Source organism: Mya arenaria, chromosome 5 (genome assembly GCF_026914265.1).
Source record: "Mya arenaria isolate MELC-2E11 chromosome 5, ASM2691426v1".
NCBI classification, from domain to species: domain Eukaryota; kingdom Metazoa; phylum Mollusca; class Bivalvia; order Myida; family Myidae; genus Mya; species Mya arenaria.
This window is the reverse complement of record NC_069126.1, coordinates 41,043,253-41,064,737: the sequence shown is the minus strand read 5'-3', so window position 1 is coordinate 41,064,737 and position 21,485 is coordinate 41,043,253. Positions and strand designations below refer to the sequence as shown.

The window sequence follows — 21,485 nt, the reverse complement described above, 5'->3', positions numbered from 1 at the left end:
CGAGCAAAGCAAGTTCGAGCCAACGGGGTTCTACTGTATTGAAACGGTGGTTGTGTTACCGTCTCACAGTGATGAAAATAAACAAAATCCGGTTTACATGATCATAACCCAAATTTTGTCCCGGCAATAAATTGAAGCTCAAATAAATGTGTCCATTTACGTGTACGCCAAGAAATCATGTAGCATCGACGATTTTTGGGTCGGGGTAAGGCAAAACAAACACTCAATTATTCGACCGATGGAAACGCAAGTATGATACCGTGATGTTGTGAATAAAATGCTTAAATCGTTAAACACAACATTGAAAAGGAATGTTGTTAATATTACACAATACATATTTTAAATACAGTAATATATATCCTCGACCATTTAAATGTGTATTATGTATATAAAGCAAAACAATCATTGGCATGGCAATCTTATATAAATTATCTCGTAAGACAATGGTTTGAATAGACAATCAAAGCCGCTATACCTTCTACTTGTACCATGTTTGATAGTGTTTCCTTTTTTTCGTCTATTCAATAACTTCCATACCGGAGCGGTTTTAAGTAGGCGGAGCCGAACTGTTAAATAACTTGCGTGCGCATTAATTACAAGGCTATTCAATTATAATATAGGCTTATTCTTGAAAGTTGTATTTGACAACATAGTGCAAATTAGATACCTCACACATTGAAATTATGCGAAACGCTCGTATATAGTTTGAAATAACTTGTTATGTGAATGCAGTAACTAGTAACTAATATCTACAATGACGTTGTATTGGTTATAAGGTTTCTTTGTAAAAATAGTGATTGTTTGTTCAATGCAATCGTTAACCTAATATCAAGTCAAATGATGGGACATATGTATAACTCAGTTAAAACCTGGTTGATTAGATGCAATTTCAGACAAGAATATAATCACTTTTTTCCTATCTTTTCTGTTCACACTTGCAATTGTTTAAATGTATTACAGACAGCGGCGAACATAATATTTAGTAAATTCATATTTCGTGCACAGTTGTGCGAATATGGCTAAACTAGTTTGAAAACTTCCAGGATTCAAAATTTATTTACAGATGGGTCATGGCACATGTGAACAAATAAATGTACAATATAGTGTTTATTGTGATTCAATTCACACATGTTACAAAACTAAACAACCTCATGTAAATAAAACATTAACTCTATCAAATTCAATAGATCAAAATATTTCAAGATTCAATATATTTATCAAACTTCAACATAAATGTGAATAAATTATAACTTTGAATGAAAAAAAGACTTTACACATACTTAAATGCAATAGTTGTTGTATGATGATAGTTATATTAGCGAATATCTGTAACTTCCTATATCGGACAAACCAGACGAAACTATAAGAAGGTTAAGGGAATTCACTTAAACTTAAAAAACTACTTTTTCAATAGTCTTACCTGAATCAGACAAGATTGGTTTAAAACTATAAAGGTAACTTACTACCGGGAATCAGTGTACATGAACAGTTTGTGAAAATATTTTGTCTAGTAACAATACAGACAGAAAGTATGTATCGAAGGGATAAGTTATATATTTTATTCGTACTTATATAGTTTAGCAATCATGACTACTACTTTTAAAAGCGTACTTAGTTTGATTCATGCAAGAGGTACTACACCAGAAGTATTTCCTAACACTATTAATGAGACTTTCAAATTCGAATTAGTTTTACTAAATTCTTAGAGCTAGGCACTCAATTACGTAACGGTATTTTTATCATACATTTATTTAAAACAAGCAAAAATTCTTAATTAACTTTACAATACAATACGTGACATGATAAACGAATAGGTCACAATACACATGCATATATATCGTCTGATCTAGCTTAAATGCATTACAAAAATATACCAATGTACTGATTTTACTTAACGCATCTTCATTATCAGATGTAATTAGTTGAACAAACTATTGCATGTTTGTTCTACGTCTATAATATAATGGTAGATATTAAATCTTACATCAGAGTATAGCCAACATTCAAGAACAAAGTGGCTTCTAAGGCTTCTAAGGCTTGACATTTGTTACATTTGTTACATTTCCTGTCATCAACGGTAAAGGATTGGGCTTCGGCGATCTTTGACTCGCGATATTAAGTCCATGTGCAGATACACGTAACCTTGATAATCTTAATCGAAACTTTTAGACACTGCATGAGATTAATTAAGGCTGAAGTTTAAATCATGCTATATTGTTATAAAACGATAAAACATGCAAAAAATAATTTATCGTTTCCTATCGTTCCTGTTTAAAGTTCTTACAGTGGCTATTTTTAAGAATAAACTACTTTCGCCATCTGTCTGAGGATAGGAACATGTATCACGGCTCAGTCCATTGTTAAATCAAAACAATAAATCGCAGTGTTTCCGGTACTTCAGTAAGGCAATTGTGGACCGAAAGTGCGAACAATATTTATCTTCCCCAATGAAGAAATAAGAAACTCTATGACAATATTTTCTAAAATAATTATTATCAGTTGTGAAGAAATGTTCAATAAGATTAACCAAATTACAGCAGTAATATTCATCAATATAAATTATATTTGTTCCGCAAGCAATGTTTCCACAATGGATAAGGACGGTGCTATCCGACATCCAGTATATGTAGTTTGGGCGGAGCTATGAATATTACAATTTTATTGTGAAAAAGCGATGCCGTACTGGGTTGTGGTTAGGTTATTCTCAACTATAAAACTACGTAGCAAATGCCTACTCAACTTTTGTCATAGTTACTGTTCTTGGCCTGATATAAGAAAGTGTTTCGAATCATGTTCAGTATGTTTTGGGTGAATCGTTGATCGAATCTTATATTGTGTAATGGAATAAAAATAAAAACGTTATCGCCCTTATCGCCATGTGTATTGCATGAACGGTACGGCCCCTTGTGCGTACATATACTATAGGCCTTTCTAGAGTATAGCCATAGACGTAAAGCTAAACGTTGAAAGTCCATTTACGTTCTATTTCGTAACTCGTAACATCTTTATTAAAAAACTGCATTTTAGGTTAATAACAACATGTCACCGTGATTTTTTGTCAATATTGTAGAAATATAATATTCGTCAACGTGTCCCCTATATATAGGGAGAGAGTGTCATCTAGAAGGACAATCATTTAACGTTACGACAACCGGTAGAAGGAGGTCAATATATGCTCAGCTCAGACCTAAAGTGTCTGAGGTAACAATCAGTAGGTCCAGGTTTTCAGCTAATGCCTAATATGTCCACATGAGTGTTGTCTCTTAAGTCGATAACCATTAGGCTGAGGTAACTATAATTCTGTTCAGCGCAGGCCTTGAATGTCCCTTAAAAGGTCTCTTAAAGCGACAACCAATAGACGGAGGTCACTATATGTTCAGCTCAGGCTATGTTCCCCATGTATGTGTCTCCTTAGGCGACAACCAGTAGGCGGAGGTTATTTAATATACAATTCAAGCCTATAATGTCCCTATAATGTAGGTCCGTAAAATGTAAGGCGAAAACCAGTAGACGGAGGTCACTATATGTTCAGCTGAGGTCTAGTATGTCTCTTATATATGGATGATACGGCGACAACCAGTAGACTGAGGACATTATGTGTGTGTTCAGTTCAAGACTAGAACGTCCGTTTGATGTATTTTATAAGGCGATAACCAGTAGGCGGAGGTCACTATATATATCTCTATTGCGATAACCAGTAGACGAAGGTCATTATGAGTTCCGTTCAAGGCTAGAACGTCCGTATAAGGGTCCTCCAAGGCGATAACCAGAAGACGGATGTTATTATGTGTGCAGTTCAAGACTATAACATCCGCATTAGGCTCTTTCAAGGCGACAACCAGTAAACGGAGGTAACTTTATGTTCAGCTGAAGTCTAGTTTGTCTCTATGTGTCTTTTATGGCAACAACCAGTAGCCTAAGGTTATTATGTGTTCAGCTTAAGACAAGAACGTCCATATAATGGGTCTTCCAATTCGACTATCAGTAGACGGAGGACAATAAATATACAGTTCAAGACTAGAATGTCCCTTTAATGTATTGTAGATAAGAAGGCAACAGCGAGTAGACAGGTACTTTATGTTCAGCCGAGGTCTAGTATGTCCCTATTGTGTGCCTGTTTTGGCGACAACCGTCGGACTCCGTTTGATATACAGTTCTAGACTATAATATCCCTTTAATATATTGTATAAGGCGACAACCAGTAGGCGTAGATCACTTTTTGTTCGGCTGTGGGATAGAATATGTCCTTATTATGTGCCTATTAGGGCGACAACCAGTAGATGGAGGCCATTGTTCAGCTGAGGTCTCGTATGTCCATATTATGCGCCCATTAAGTTATATCTCCTATGGCTTCAACCTGCAGTTGTGTGTCACTTTATGATCAGCTCAGGTCTAATATTTCCCTTAAATGTAGCTAAGCTTATTAGGGGTACACAGTAGACGGAGGTTATTATTTGTTCAGTTCGAGACTAGATCGTCCGCATTAATTTCTTCTCAATCGGTAGCCAGAAGACTGATGTCATTACATATAAAAACTATCATGCTTTCTATAAGACGACAAGCAGTGGGCAGGTCTAGATAGGCTCATCTTTGACTCGATATTGATAGGCCCAAGGCCAGCCCATAAATTTGAGTTCTAAAAATATCATTAACATTAACAATAACAAGTTGCATTTTACAATTTATTTGAATTTATATGGTAAAAATGGGACTTACCTGTGATATATGATATAATCAATATCCTCGATTACTTTGAAACACAGGTGGGGTAGCACAAATTTTACAGATATGAAATTATCTTATTGCATTACCCCACCCGTTGACATTTATGGTAGTTTCACAGAAATAACACTATTTTCCTATATGTTTACCGACTAGTAAGGTTAAAAATCATAATAAGCATCATTGCGTCAGCCATCTTGTTGTTTACATGTATGCACTTCCTTTTCGCTCAAGGTCACAAAGTACATCTACGCATAATTTCACGGTTAGTGATTTGCAGCTACCACTGTTATATTCCATAAGCCTGCTCAGTTATACTAACATTCCAGTCTTGTTTACATCAGAGTAAAGACATTGATGTTTCTATTTTTAGAATTAAAAGTCGTAGACAGTGTCGGAAACGATCGATTAATTTCGATAGCATTTCGATCGCATTTTTAGATCGATCAAGTTGTTCGACACTTTTCGATTCACTTTTCGAGTCTTTTCGATCAATTATTTGATCGATATATTTTTCTGAGTATAAAAGGGCTGCGATTTTTCAGTTCAGGGTTCAGACATTTTTGCCATTAGTGAGTACAGCCGCAGTATTGAAAATATTGTTTTAAAGCTTTACGCAAGTAAAAGTACGTTATAGCGGCAGTATTTGAATTGTTTAAAACGGCTAGACTTTGTTTTATACAAATTTATACGAGTTTATAGTAACTTTATGCAAATACGATTTATAACTTAAAACAATAGAATTCTTTAACCTTTATTAATGATATTGTTGAATGTGGAAGTGAAGGCTGACTTAAATGAATATTAATTGTACTGTATACTATGAACTATACGCAGCGACATATTATTACAGTGTAACGCGATAATCGAGGGGTATATTGTGTTGGCGTTATTTGAAAACATTATTTCTCCGTCCATAGAAATAAAACATATAAACGTTTAAAGTGACTTTCTTTGTCTTGCATCTATTATTAGCTGAAGGAAAGTCATAAAGCCATATTAAGGTGTCAAGAGTATAAAGTAATGTCAGGAAAACGACTATGAACATAAACGGTGTATCACAGTTTTAAAGAGAAACAACGTAATATTATTGGTGTATTTACTGAATAGTACCGGTATTACAGTTTAACACGATTTGTCTAGCCATTGTTTGTCCTCGTCCTTAATTCAAGCCAGCCCGATTAACAGTACCCTAGGTACCCTTGAACCCCAACAATATTTAAGATGTTTTCCAATGACATTTGTTCTTACAATGTGGTAATAGGGTGTGATGGCAGTAAATGTATGGCATTATTCTATTAACATTTTGTCCGTCTGTCCATCAGCAACTGTAGTATTATCATCACCTCATACTCCTTAAAAGGGCCTAATTATTTTCGTTTTCATGATGCTGTTCATGGGTCCGTACTTCTGATACGTTTTTAATATGGAGAAGTGGTGTATACCTTAAGTCCAAGTAGGGAGGCTAAATGTTTCCCTAATATTTCTTTTTTGGTGACAATCATGAACCTTAAATCTTTTGCAAATGGCCAAGTCATAAAATGCAATTGCAAATTTCATGCCGAAAAGTAGGTAATAAGTCAATAGCCAAAGACAAAATAAATACATTTTTCAAATGTAAGAAAGTGAGTTCTTTAGCATCGATAAATGTAAAATAATTCCACTACAAATAATTCACTTAGGATCATTCCTTAAATATTTTTGATGCCTGGCAAGCGTGAGGTTTGGCGCTACTAACTGGTTTAAATCCTTCTCGAGTTTCACTCTCCGTAAAAAAGGAAATTACGACATTAATAATGAAATGGATTCACTTTGGTTTTTTACTTTCGATAACTCTGAAACTCCCTGTGCATGATGACCCTTCATCTCCCCCTTAGTGTGCCCCACACCTGTTGGACGTAAAATATGTAGATTACATAAGGATTGAGACTTTTAGAACATAACAATTATAATTAATAATATTCAATAACAATCATATCTAATTAACTTTACAACTTTTTTTCATTTACTACAAATCTTATATAGAAGAAAATTCAACCAAATAAAACATTCTTAGTATCAGACTATCAGACCAAGGAATACACAGACCAGAAGATATTTCCACATATTACTAGAGATATCACAAGAAATCATTCCTACACAAACTATGGAGACATTTTTGATGTACATGGATTTTCAGTTTAGGTTGGCAAGACAGACAGACAGACAGACAGAAGACAGACAAGTCAAAGAGTTTCCTGTATAGACTCTGACAAAGATATTTTCTCAGGATGTTATAAAAATTGCCAAATTTTTTTTAATGAATATTGATTCCAAACCCTAGTTTGCATTTACCTTTATTGAACATTTCCTCTGCTTTTGCTTTCGAGTACCCTTTCTTCTTGTAAAACATCATGGTTGCCTGGAAAATTGGACATCATTTAAAGAAAAATAACAATAAGGCCCCATTAGTTAGTGGAAGAAAAAGACCACATATACAAGACCCTTTCGTCAGATTAAATACTGTCAGTGTTCTATTAAATCAACAGTACATATGTGATAGTCATGAACACTTCACACACAAGCATGTGTAAGACAAGCAATTTCACACCTCTGAAACTAAGACATTTAACTCGTACATGTGGACAACAAGTGCTTGGAGTTCAATCTCTAACACATATTTCAAAACATTGACAATGTTTAACTTACAAAAATGATAAAATCTGAATAGAATCTTAAATTTTAGCAAAGCTCACCTCAGGGACCCGACATCAAACACATAGTCTATGTGTTTAATTGTGTCTAGTTTCAACTCTTAAATATATCCAATGTATCACTCTTCTACACGACAACACGATCAATCTGAGGGGGCAAATAATAGAATGAATCTTGTTTTCCTTTAACAATACCCTTATGCAATAGAATCAACTTTTTCATAAAGCCCTGATCACACAAGTGTGATAACAAGAACATTTAACAAAAAAGATAAAAATATACACATATATTGCCTAAAAAACATCAGATAGCATTTATCCTAATACTTTTAGAACTAAAAACTCTTACACAAAGGATAACAAAAGCCAAATCAACCCATACATGTTATCATATTCAGTCCTGTTGTCCGGCCATTTTCATTGCTGTTTATCTAAGACTGTTATGATATTAAATATTTCCTAACCGGGAAAGACATAGAGGATATTTGTTTATTTCAGCGTAAGATCGTATTTTATTTCACGAGTGTCATAGAAAAACATATTTTCACGTGTGACGATCTTACGCTGAAATAAACAAATTTTCTGTTTCTTTTATGCTTATTTTCGGAGTTTTATTAGTTTTTTAATTTATTTCTTAATTACCCCCTTTTTCAAAAGAGTAATATTTACGACAATACCCGTAGAACGCCCCTCATGCAAATTGAGTGACCTCATTTTTCATTTCCGGTTCGCCGAAAAAATTGTTGTCCAAGTAATTTTGCTGTAGTTTAGAAATTACTGATGTTTCAGTGCAAACTTAATAAAAAATAATTCATTAATGAACTTTTATTCATTTTCAAAATAATAACAGTTTACAAATACAATTAAAGAGCACATGAATACAAACCGAATTACACGCTTCGGCGTTAAGTGAATGGAATATTTCAAGTCGAGTGAGTGTCAGTTAAACAAATGGGAGTTTACAAATAAAACGACGGATGTTTAACTTTAAAAACTAGTTCAATCGCTCTCGCTATCACTTACCACCCGGATTCTCTTGTAGACAGGTCTTCTCACCGCCTGACTGTACATGGAGAAGGAATTTGTGGATTTCTGTTCACCACATGCTAATTTTGCGAGTGTTTTGTTCTTGATTCTTAAAATTGAAAGTGACATTTCCCATGAAATTGGTGTTTACAAAGAAACCACGGGACATGTTTTTGCAGAATCGGATGCAGGCAAGTTTCTTCTGGATGCATTGGTTGGTCCACCATTGGAATTGGCATTTGACAAAATATCCGATATCTCCATCGACTGGTTTGTGTTCAATTGACTGTAATTATTCAGGCTGTTTATATTCTTATGGCCTGAAATTTGTACGATTTGGTTGGGAGGTACACCTTCGTCGTTGAGCTTCTGAACCATTCGTTTTCTGGCACTGCAAAAGAACATCAACAGATAACAAAATACAGCTGAAACTGACTAAGATGAAATGAAAAAGTGTTTGAGCATTAGTTTTGTTGTTTGAAATATATCTATCCAAACGAGAGCAAATGTTTGACACGAGCAGCAACAATGGAAAACAACTATAGAAAATATGCTGGAAAAAACTTAAGGGTGAGATATTTTTTATTGAATAAATTGTTACATATGTACCTGTAGGGTGTAGTTCTCGCTTCGTCAATGCCGGCATCTGCTTTCATTTCGTTCATGATGTTATACAGTTTGTTAACACCCATTGCAGATCTCTTATACCATCCACCCTGACGTGAAGTACAAATGCTGAGAAGAAACGGGCTGTTTTCCTGAAGCATTTCAGCTGGGCGCTTGTCTGTGTATGTTCTGTATAGATGAACAAAATCTCTTGTAGGGTCTCCCAGCACAGCATAAGCTCTTGGTTGATTTTGTCTGTTTTTGGAGGAAAAGTTATTTGTTTAGAAATAATAATTATTGATAATTTTCATATTTAAATCAAATTCTCAATAGCATTTTGTTACACAAAAGTATAATTTAGTTCTTAGCTTTGATATGACTGGCACTGTTATGTAAATACCTTATGTCGCGTGCATTTACCCCAGTACGGGTCTTTGTTTGTCTTTCTGTAGACAGCTGCATGAACCAGCGTCCGGAGCCTTCATCGAGACCAACACCCCACTTAAGCTTATGGATCTCAGTGCCAGTGCGCATCCCGAAGAAATGACACATATGAACCACATGGATTGAATTAATGACTTGGCAGTGAAATCTCCAAGGGTTTTTGCCTCATGCATTTTTTCAATGTGCTGATCTGTCAGGGATTCTACGGCCTTTGGTTTGTTTCCAAGATCTTGCTTTTTCAGTGATCTCTGTTTGCTTTTTAGCACATCTTGACATTTTGCAAACTCTATGTCGTTTACGATGCATTCTTTTGATTGTGATACCTTCAAGTGTCTGTCTATAGAACTGACAAAGCTTCTCAAACTTGTCGGTTCATATTCTTCCCCATTTTTTTTGTTACAGATAGCAGAAATTGCCGATCAAGTCATTTAGTTGATCAGGTGGAATAAATTGAATGTTGCGGTGTTCTCCCTTGTGAGAAAGAAATTGGCTTTAAGATCACTTTCTGTTTTTTTCACTGTATTTTTGTTTACGTTTCCTTCGAGAAAATGAACTACATTCACAGTTCGAAATTCTCTTACACTCACTATTTCTGACATTTGGCAATGCAGTGAAAATATCAAATTGATATTTTCACTGTTGTTATTTCACTGTTAAAACTGTGATATGTACTTGATTCAAATATTCACTATGTTAAGCAGGAGCATATTATAGATTCTGTACACATGTACCATGTGTTACATTGAACTTATTATAATTCAATAAACAGCCGAATAGGCAGAGTGTATAATTTACATATATGTTTAAATATGGTATGTACAGTAAAATCAAAAAATGTTGGGTCAACATTCAACAGCAAAAGTTGAAATGTAAAACTATCAAAAATTACATTACCTTGACTTCCTTAGACAACAGGAACTGCACAAGGGTTTCATTTTTTTCTTTCATTTTTTTGCAATTTGCAAGGTAGATATTAAATTGCATTAACCAACCAAGAACAAATATAGTTTGAAGCAAACCCTGTTATTCACTGTTAATCATCCAAATAAATTTTATTTTTCATTGCCATGGCACTCTACATTTTGTGCCTGAATCAAGACCATATCCACAAACTAAAGATTAAAGAACCTTCCAGAAGTAGTACTACAATTGTATTATTGTAAACAAAACACAAATTGAACATTTTACATACAATTGGTGTTCACACAGCATCCAAAGAATTGGCCTCATGAAAATATAATTTTATTATCTCTTTAGAGCCATCTTCGTTAACTTTCAGAATATGTTTGGAGTTCTTGCTCAATGCGAACTTTTTATGTGAAACTTAAAAGAACTTATCAATAAAGGCTTATCGTTTTTATCTTTCTTTGAAAGCACTTCCTTTGGTCTTATTTGCCTTGAATTCCACTTTCTCTGGTGTTTATCCATGATGCTCTCTTAATCTTAAAAGGATCAAATATCAAAAGCGTATGGGTCTAAACTCTGACACAAGAAACTGTTGGTATATCACGATAAAAAGTATTTCTATACTTGGCTCATTTGGATGTGTGCTCACCCATAGAATTAATATACACCAAACATTTTGTATCTGGAACTATGATCTGATAAAATGGGTCAGATGATCAGTTCCCCCTGGATGTCACCTGAACATAGAAATGGCTAACCAATTCTTTGAAAAGAAGCCATTACTCTCAGACTATGGTACACTGCATGTATTTTCCTCTCATCCTGCTTTATCAAAGTAGGTTATTTAGAAGTTACGCTGCTGACAAGAATAAGTAAAAAAGGGCAATAACTCTGTTTATCTGAAACAGTTATAGTTCTTCTTGTACACAGGAAATCAACTCATTGTGCTTAACTGTTGTAAAAGTTAAATTAAATTTCATCTAATAGTTTTCATGTCTTGCTCTGGACAATAAAAAGTACCAAAAGGCAACAGCTCTGTAAAAGGTTGAAAAATAGTTATGGTTCTTGTGCACTGCGCACTTCCTCTCCTTGTGCTTTACCATTGTTTGAAGTTAAATTTAACTTCGCTTGTAGGGCATAGAACCATGGAGTACAATGGAGTGTTCATAAAGAAAATATATGCTGAAAAACACCAATAGAAACACAGCAACCGGAGCTTACAAGAAACATTGTCTTATGTCATTCTTACCATTAGAACCCAATGAACCTGATTTTCATTGACTGCACCAATGAAAGCATCACACTGCTGCAAGGGTATCTGAAAAAATAGGAGCATGGTTAAAATTCAGACTACAAGCAAATTTGATTTTCATATCAATATCATATACATGTTTTAAATAGTTGTAAACACTTGCCACATTATTCCGCCAAACATATGACAAGTTCTATGTTAAATTAATGCCCCACATGTAATTCATTTTGGATTTATTTGGGTAGCAAAAGGCCATGCAGATACAAATAACTCTTATCATACTTTTTACCGCATAATACATCCTGATGAAATTATACATTCTGAGATAATCATGCAAAATACAAAATATACCAGGGCTCATCAAGAATTTTGCAGACTTAATTAATATTATAACAAGAGTTGTCTAAGAGATTTGTCTATTCTGTCGCTTTAGTGTGTAAGGATTGAAACGTTTTGGCGAACCATGCATGGATCACTGTTAGATTAGATTTCAACGCAATACAAGATGTGCTGAGATATTAACATAAATGTGGTTACATGAACATTTTTAACAAAAAAAATTAAGTCAAATAATAAAGGGCCATTTTTAGCAAAATACAGTTATCTGACTTGGTTATTCAATAAGGTTGGGTGGTTGAATACCATTGTATAGAGTCTCAATGCAATACATCAAGAAGTTGCTGAGATATTATCCTATGTGTGCTAACATGCAAGAACTTAACCAGAATTTTCAATCGCATAATAAAGGGGCAAAAGGTATATAATATGAAAGATAGAGTTATCTTACTTGATAAATAAGAAGTTTAAATGGTTGGGAGCCTGTTTGTAAAGTTTCAATGTAATAAATGATGTATTCGCTGAGGTGACTTAAAAGTGGTAACATTCAAAACCTTAACCAGAATTTCTATGTCGAATAAAAAAGGAGCTATTATTTGAATTTAATGCAAACTAGAGATACCTTACTTGGTTATGTAAGTAGACTGGATGGTTGAGTACCATTGTATAAAGTCTCAATGCAATACATCATGTAGTTGCTGAGATATAAACCTTAACCAGAATTTCTAAGTAAAATAATAATGGCCCATAATTTGCATTATATTCAAAAACGTGTTATCTTACTTCATTAATTTAGTAGGATATATAGTTGGGAATACATATCTAAAGTTTCAATGCAATGCAAGATATATTTACTGAGATATTGACTTAAATGTGGTAACATGCAAAACCTTAACCAGAATTTCTGAGTCGAATAATAAAGGGTAATTATTTGGATTAAATGCAAACTAGAGTTGCATAACTTGGCAAATTAAGTAGGTTAAATGGTTGAGTACCATTGTATAAAGTTTCAATGCAATACCTCAAGGAATTGCTGCGATATTAACCGATGTGTGCTTGCACGCAAAACCTTAACCACAATTACTATGTCGAAAAATAAAGGGCAATTATTTTGCATTAAATGCAAACTAGAGTTATCTAACTTGGTTTATTAAGTAGAATGGATGGTTGAGTACCATTGTATCAAGTCTCAATGCAATACCTCAAGTAGTTGCTGAGATATTAACCTAAAACTTAACCAAGGTGGGACGCCGACGCTTGGGTGAGTAGTATAGCTCTCCTTACTCTTTGAATAGTCGAGCTAAAATGGACAAGATAACACTTCATGTTTGTCATTTCCAAAAATGCTAAATTCTTATCAGACCAGCTTAGCTCAAGGAATCCACCAATTAAATGATTGTACATGACTTTTTCTCACATTAATTACTTTATTTTCAAAAAAGAACAACTATACATTTGTAGTTACCTAGAACAGGACTGCCGAAGGGCACTTCATTTTTATTTTTTTTTCCAAAAGTAACAGCTTCCACAATAAATATGTCAGTTTGTCCAGGCTTCCAAGGGAATCTATTTTTAGAAATTGTTCCAGTGATGTCTCTCAAGCCAATATCTCCATCTACACCAATCAGATTGAGTAATACTTTTTCACTGTACACCCCAGCATCCTTGTAACTTCCTGTTGTCACAGCAACCACATAGCGTAGCACTGAAGATTATGGTTTAAATTTCAAAATCAAAATTAAGATGCAATGAAAGGCTGATAACAACTATACGCCAAATGGCGACATGTGAAAGAGACTTTGACACACAGAATTCTCTTCCAATCAATTGCATTACAGAATAACATGGAGTTGAAAAATACATGAAACCTGTGACACTACGCCTCAGCATGATTTTTTTTCAAAATCCTATAATTCATGGTAAAGTTACAGCCCTGATATGGATTAGTATAAACCAGTCCGATCAACAGTACTCATTTTGACATTTAATATTTAAGTGTGACTTTAATCTTTAATGAACAGACCTTGGACTTTGTGAGGTAAGGTCCAGCCCAGACAATGATCATTTCAACGTTTGACCTCTAATCATGACCTTGACCTTTAACATACAGATCTGCGCCTTGTGCTCGAAACACACCACCTCACCATGGTGGACCTTCATGGCAAGTTTTTAGAAATTCCTATAATGCACAGTCAAGAAACAGCTGGGACAAATTTAGTCTGCATTTACGTACGACCACACATGCATGCACGCACAAACACGGAACTACCTTCGTGACAACTGTGTTTCACTCACTGCAAGCAGGCGTGTCATCAAATACCTGTTTACAAACGCAGTAGAGCACACCAGCAAACTCCAAAAAGTCAACTGATTTCTTTCTTGATACAAAGTTTGAAAGCAATTAATATTAATACCAGTACATAATACCCAACATTTATACGTGGGAAGTTTAAAGCTGCACTCTCACAGATTGAACGTTTTGACAACTTATAAGTTTTATTTTTTGTCTTGGAACGAGCGACTTTTTGTGAAAATGCATGGAAACCAGTTATATAAGACCGCTGACAAAAAAATAGATCGCAGGTTTTTAAATTTAAGTTAAAAATGTTTTATGCATTTTTCTTAAACTGTTAGTAACGCTTAAAGCCATGAAACATTAATTTTTGAACGGAAATACAAAAATCTGCGATCTGATTTGTCAGCAATCTTTTCTCATTGGTATGCAGATATTTATGCAACGTTTTGCTCTTCCCTAAACAAAAAATAAAATAGATGTCAAAACGGTATATCTTGGAGAGTGCAGCTTTAACCCTTTGCATGCTGGGTAAATTGTCGTCTGCTCAAAAATGTCGTCTGGTTTATTCTAAATTTCTTTCAATTTACTGAAAACTTTGGGGATATATTGACTGAGTGGCAAACAGCTTAGAACCTGACCAGGCGCCGAGTTACTCGGTATCTGGTCTGGTTCCAAGCTGTTTGCAAAGCCTTTAAAATCGCCATCAGCAGCCTAAGGGTTAAGTACAATGAACATTTATATAGACCTGGCAGGCTAAGGGTGCCTTTGCATACTGCTGGTAGTTCTCTACAGATTGAACCATCAACTTTGTCAAGGGCAAGCCAGCGGTCGACGTAGTACATAAGCTCATCACTGCTATCCTCAGCATACATTCACACCTGAGTACAAATACGTTTTAATATGAAATATTGACAGTGACAAGGATTTATTGACATGTTTGCAAGACAGAGAATTAGTAGAGAGGCTAAATAACAATCTCAGATGTCATGTATTATTATTAATTATCAGATATAGAACTATGGCCCATTAAAGGATTTTAGGGCGATGTATGTTAGTACAAATCTACGTACACAAATTATGGCTTGTCACGATCTTCTAAACTATTTCGTTGAGCTTTGAAAAGCTTTTGATTTGTAGGATTTAATGTCAACAATGTTTTAAACCAAGCAGTTCGCAGGTATTGCAAATCCGCTTGTATAAGGCAGATTTGTTTTAACTACCTAACACAAAATATCTTAATTCATAGAAATATTTTATGATAAACTAAGGTCAAAATATAGAAAACACTATAGACGGTTTACGGATTTAAGTATTATTAAGACAGTAAACCATAATGTGTTCTACCGATTAGATAATAACACTCAATTCAAAAGAAGAAATAGCCAATAAGTTCCACGCTTAATCTCTAACACTTGCAGTTTACGACTTAACAGATATGGCATCATTATTTGGTTCCCTGCTTGCAAAAATAAACGTTGCAATCTAAGTCAGCAAGAACATTTTGTGAAATCTAAATAGTAAAGTAGGACTGGCTTGTAACTTTTAAAATAAACCAATGAAACATTTAATTCGTTTTAAGTACTGAATATAGGTATTGAAACCTTCCTACCCTAAGGGTATATAGATGTATGTCATAATTGAATTCATTGCTTGATTTCAGTTTTCCGAGTCTAATTTTATTGTCTTGAGTGATATGTGTACTCGTTATCATTTACCCTTTTGCTTCGTTTACCACAAGTATTTCAGTTGTGTTTGGGTGTATCTGTGCAGCCAGGAACCAGTATGGAACGATATCAGTGGTATGACTAGTGTTTGTGAACAGGAAGGTTACACTGAAAGCGACACCGTTCTACCCTTGGTGGTGTGATGTAGAATGGAGATACCTTTTGGAAAGTGGCACACAATTTAAAACAGTGAATCCGGCAACACGGTATTCGGAGGATGGGTCATTTATTTTGAAACGCTTCAATTGAATACAATACGTCTGACTTCTACGCCGGATGTGTAATAACCAAACTATTACAACAAGCATAACATCTCTATATATGATAGGTAAACGTTAGTTCTGCTCTAAAATTACGTTTATTTACGTTATAATTTGCAGGTATCGTTGGAGCATTTGACTCACTCTTGACTCTAAGCCCGGTTGTTCGCCGCGCGGACGTCAAACTTGGATATTTCTCGTCTGACTTGCAAATCTGAATGAAGTTCAACCTTATCTGATTGTTGTTATTTTCATAATTTTGTGCATATTTTCAACCTTTTCAAGGTACAGTAGTTGGCAGTCTAATTACATATAAAGAATTGCAACTAATACATTTACAAATGGACGAAACACTATACAGACTGAACCATACTTGCCAAACTGGAGTACCCTGTACAGAAATGTTATCTTATTGCAGAAGCAAGCACCAACCCTGCACTATTTGTACCCAACAGTGGCATACGTCGGCCCTTTATCTGGAACAGTTATAGTTGTACTTGCAACAACACTTACCGTGCTTCAATATAGGCGATGCAAACCTCATGGTTATTGAGCAAATAATTTAAAGTGAAAGATAGAAACGTCATTAAATCGATAATGCAATGGAATGTACAGAAACATGTTAAGCATTTTCATATGATATACTATCAAACTTGACTTTTTGTGGCATCGGTTAATGTCGTGTCCACAAAAAACATAAATAGTTGTCGTGCACATGAGTGCAATGATTGAAAGTATGTTTTCGTATCTTTCCGAATTTAAATTTTGATATTTATCAGACAAAAATTGTAACATCATGATTAATGACAATATCTATATATTTGACACAGTTTATGAAACGCTTATACGCCTAAGGAGACCTACAGTAGGAGGGCGAAGTACACATGTGTACGATGATGTACAGTCTAATATTGAGGCAACTGCGCTTCACAATCTGGTAAGTTTTCTAGTATAACCATCAATTTTATAGTATTCTATACTCAACAACTAACTATTGTTTCACCTAAATCATTTTCGAGTTTGCTGGCCGTGTAAGATCACGTTTTTAAAAGAGAAACGGTTTAATATTTTACATTGCAAATGATTCTTGTTTAATACACGTATTGAAATACTTCTGATCTTGAACATTAATGACGTTTTCCGATTGGTGTAGAGCGGTGAGGTACACTCTATACTCTGTTTGTAGATGAAACCTTCAGGGGCCTCATACCACTCGAGAGCAAGGTTGTTTCATACAACCCTTGTGTATCGTGTTGTAAGAAGCCACTGAGTGTAGCATGTGATTGTGCAATCCGCTACAATAAGCGTTCTATTATATATACATGTATATGTGGCAAATTGGTAAGTAGTTAATGTTGGATATTAGTACATTAACAACTTAAATACTTGATGATAATCTGATTTCTTACATTACTAAAGAAGAATAATGAAATAACAAAGTAGTGTTGCAAGTCGAGAACAACCATGAACCGCCACGTTTGGATCTGGAAGGAAACATAGGAAACCCTTACGACTATGTGGATACCCCATCCGCCCAAAGCGACCGTCGGACAAACGCACCGGATGCCAATTATATACATGCTATATAACCGAATTAGTTACTGATCAAAATATGTACGGTGCAGATGGATTTGTGTCATTTGATAATCATTTAATCATTATAATTTCGCTAACCGGTTCGAGGCAGTAACTTGAACGTTTATTATTAGTAAATGTATTGGTAGTGTTATCAAGTGTGTTTGTATTACGTACTTCTTGCTTTTTATATATTGACCTATTTTATATTAGATAACAATTAAGAAGTGCATTGAAATCATTTATAAATTATTCGCTATTTCCGAATCGCAGTGGATTGTTTATTCTTCATTTATCATCCCAAGTATAAGAAACGTTAACCTGTCAATTGTATTCATAGTGTTTACCGAAAACACATTTTATCTTTTTATTCCAGGCGCTCATATTTTGGCAAAAAATCCCTAATGCTCTTGGATTTATGTGCCTTATAGAGTGCACTGGTATCCAGTCTGGTTGAATCGTACCTTGGAGAAGTAACCACTATTACTCTGTCTGTATTTATATTCATTCAATTCCATTGTTCGTAGCTGGTCGCTGAATACTAAAAGTTTGTAATAAGTTTATATCTTGTTTTAATAGGCATATATATATAGGTTAAATCTTTTAATGTTTGGACAATGTTTTATTTTGCGATCCTATAACCTTGGGTACCCCCATTATTAAGGTTACTCAGGTTTTTGCTATCATATGCTGAACATTTATTTATCAACGATTCATTGGTATTTATAACACACTGGAACTAAGGTGTATTGCCTTGTAGTATTTTGTACACATGAATGATTGTTTTATAGGACTTTGAGTCGTTTACATTAAACCATATAACAGTACATTAATGTTTGACAGTTGTGCTCGTCCATGTAGTTCAAGTTTTGTATTATCATGATGAAGATGATAAACACGATTACCATATCTAGAATCCCAGCTACCAACGTAAGGCAGAATGACCACTATGGATGTAATAACGAACATGTTATGAGTTCATTTCTTTTTTTATAAATCAACGTACTATCAGCGTATGTTTCTTTGATATTTTTATAATAACAAACAAATGAAATAACAATCTAGTAATGATTTTTGTTATTTGTGTGTGTATAAATAACACTGTTTATGTTGTTGTTTGTACTTCTTTCCCAAAAGGGAAAACAATATAAAAAGTTATACATGATTAAACATTTTATCACACATGTACTCGAAATAAAATTACAGAAACATGTGGTCTTCGTCGTTGGTTATGGCGGGATAAATTTGCCATACAAAGCAGAAGTAAACACAATGAGAACATCGACAACTGAAAGAAATCTGCTAGGTCTTAAGGTATTAGCCGCGTAATACACACTTTTTTAAAAGCTTAAACCGACAACATAGTTATAATCACGGTGCACTATGGGACTTTTATCCAAATTTTGAAGATTTTTTACCGTGAATTAAAAAAGTTATTTATGTTTCATTACACCCACACCCAAACTCCAAGGGCTACAAAGAGCGACAAGTAAATATTTTGTCTATATTTGATTTTTTTTCGCATTATCAGAGATTATGAAATAAACACAACAGTTTCTGGTAAAATAAACTTCAGTTAACAAAAAACTTAAGTTCAAACGAACACATTATTGATACACATGGAAAAAAATCATTTTGATTGATCTTATGATTCTTCGAAAAAGAGCAGTTTTTCGATGTTTGAAAATATATAGCAGTTTTATAAAATTCATAAAAAATAGTTAACTATAAGGCAAGCTGCTGAAATCATTTTAGATATTATCTATGATGTCTATTGAACAATTTAAAAGACAATTTATGATAGTTTACCGTCCAGTTTTGAAGAAAATATACATAATGTCATGTTACCATACATTTTTATAGCTAATAAAATGCTTAAAAATCAACCTTTTTCTTGTAAAAATTATAAAGCTTAATTGGACTTATTCATAAAATGTACTCTTTCAAATAAATGAATTTTACTTATGATACTAACTCAGAATACAGAGTTTAAAACAAATGAGTGTACTTTTAAACTAAAATATGTGAAGAAACAAGAACACTAAGTGGGCTCGCCCCTCCAAAAATATCAGAGTGAAAGTTCTCAACTAATGTTTTTTTTAATATTATAACATGTAAACAATCTCTGTGGGTAATTTGATGTATATCTGTTTTATTTTGTCATTGGTATTCTAACAATTAGTTTTTTTCACAATAATTCTTCACTCTTCAACATTTGAAGTTTGGTCTGTTCCCATGCTTTGTAGTGTGTGCACAGATGATAACTACTCAATGCTGAGTCAATGCTGATTTGGTTTTCATGCACCTTCAGGTACTTTACCCATCAAGAATGTTTAGTGCTGTAAAGGAAAAAAAGTTGTACTTTAAAGCCTATCTAACTAATTAGTATAGATAATTATACTAACATACATATACAAAATAAAATATAAACAGTTTAATATTTCTCGACATTATTTTGAAAAAACAACAACAATCTGATACATACATGTATATATATAAAGAAAATTATTAAATTTATCAATAAAATTCATCATCATCATCATCATCATCATCATCATCATCATCATCATCATCATCATCATCATCATCATCATCATCATCATCATCATCATCATCATCATCATCATCATCATCATCATCATCATCAACATCATCATCATCATCACCACCACCACAACCACCACCACCACCACCATCACCACCACCACCACCACCACTTGATTATTGAATACAGTAGGTTTATAAAAACAAAAACCAAGTCAAATATGTTTTATATGAAATACTCACATCATCTCGATCAGATGCGACTGCCTTGTGGATGGACATGGCTGTCAAATCCGCTCTCAAGGATCCAACATAGTATTTAATGCAGGCTGGAATTCTTCATACCCCAGTGTTGTAGACTAAGTAATATTCAGTCATTTTCCTGCCTGGAAGAAATTAGACTTCTGATTATCAACCAGCAGAAACTACCACCGTAAAATACAAATGCACAAGTATTATACATTCTGCACTAATATCTGTTTTAGCCAAGAGTAAGGGTTGGTAGGCACAAACGTGTAGTTGTTGTGCATATGGTTGATAATGATTCACAACAGTATGGGGTTTTAACGAGACCTACACCAAGCCAATGAATGTCAATAGTGTCCTAGCAGATGTGGCTTCAAGCCCAAAACCACATACAACTTTTTTTCACAGGTTAATTTTGAAAAGATGCATTTTGTAAACAAATAACGGGTATGTACATGTACATAAGTACATGTAAAATATGAACATGCTGTCTAAACATTTAGCTAATAAAAATGATTTAAGAATTCCAAAGATAAATTAAAAAACAAACGTTTTTGAACACATCAACGTACAAAACTGCTCAAGGATACTTACATTCAGAGCCCTTTGATACGAATATCCCAGTTCCATGCCGATTGTTGACACTTCGTTTTTTCGAGAGAAAATCTTCTCTTACGCGTATATTTCACTTATAATCCATGTTTAACTGTATTGACTCAAATTGTTGGATGTATCGTAATCAACTCTCAGCGTGTACTTTTAGTGTTTATTTATTTTAAACGTATATTCATGAGAAAAACATCACAATGTTTCCAAATCCTACGATGTAGAAATTCCATTATTGACCTATGAATA

The 21,485-nt window shown here is 34.1% G+C and overlaps 1 pseudogene; it reads right to left on the bottom strand.

The window, feature by feature from the left end:
- Positions 1 to 8,511: 8,511 nt before the first annotated feature.
- Positions 8,512 to 9,664, bottom strand: LOC128235692 (uncharacterized; annotated as a pseudogene).
- Positions 9,665 to 21,485: the final 11,821 nt, after the last annotated feature.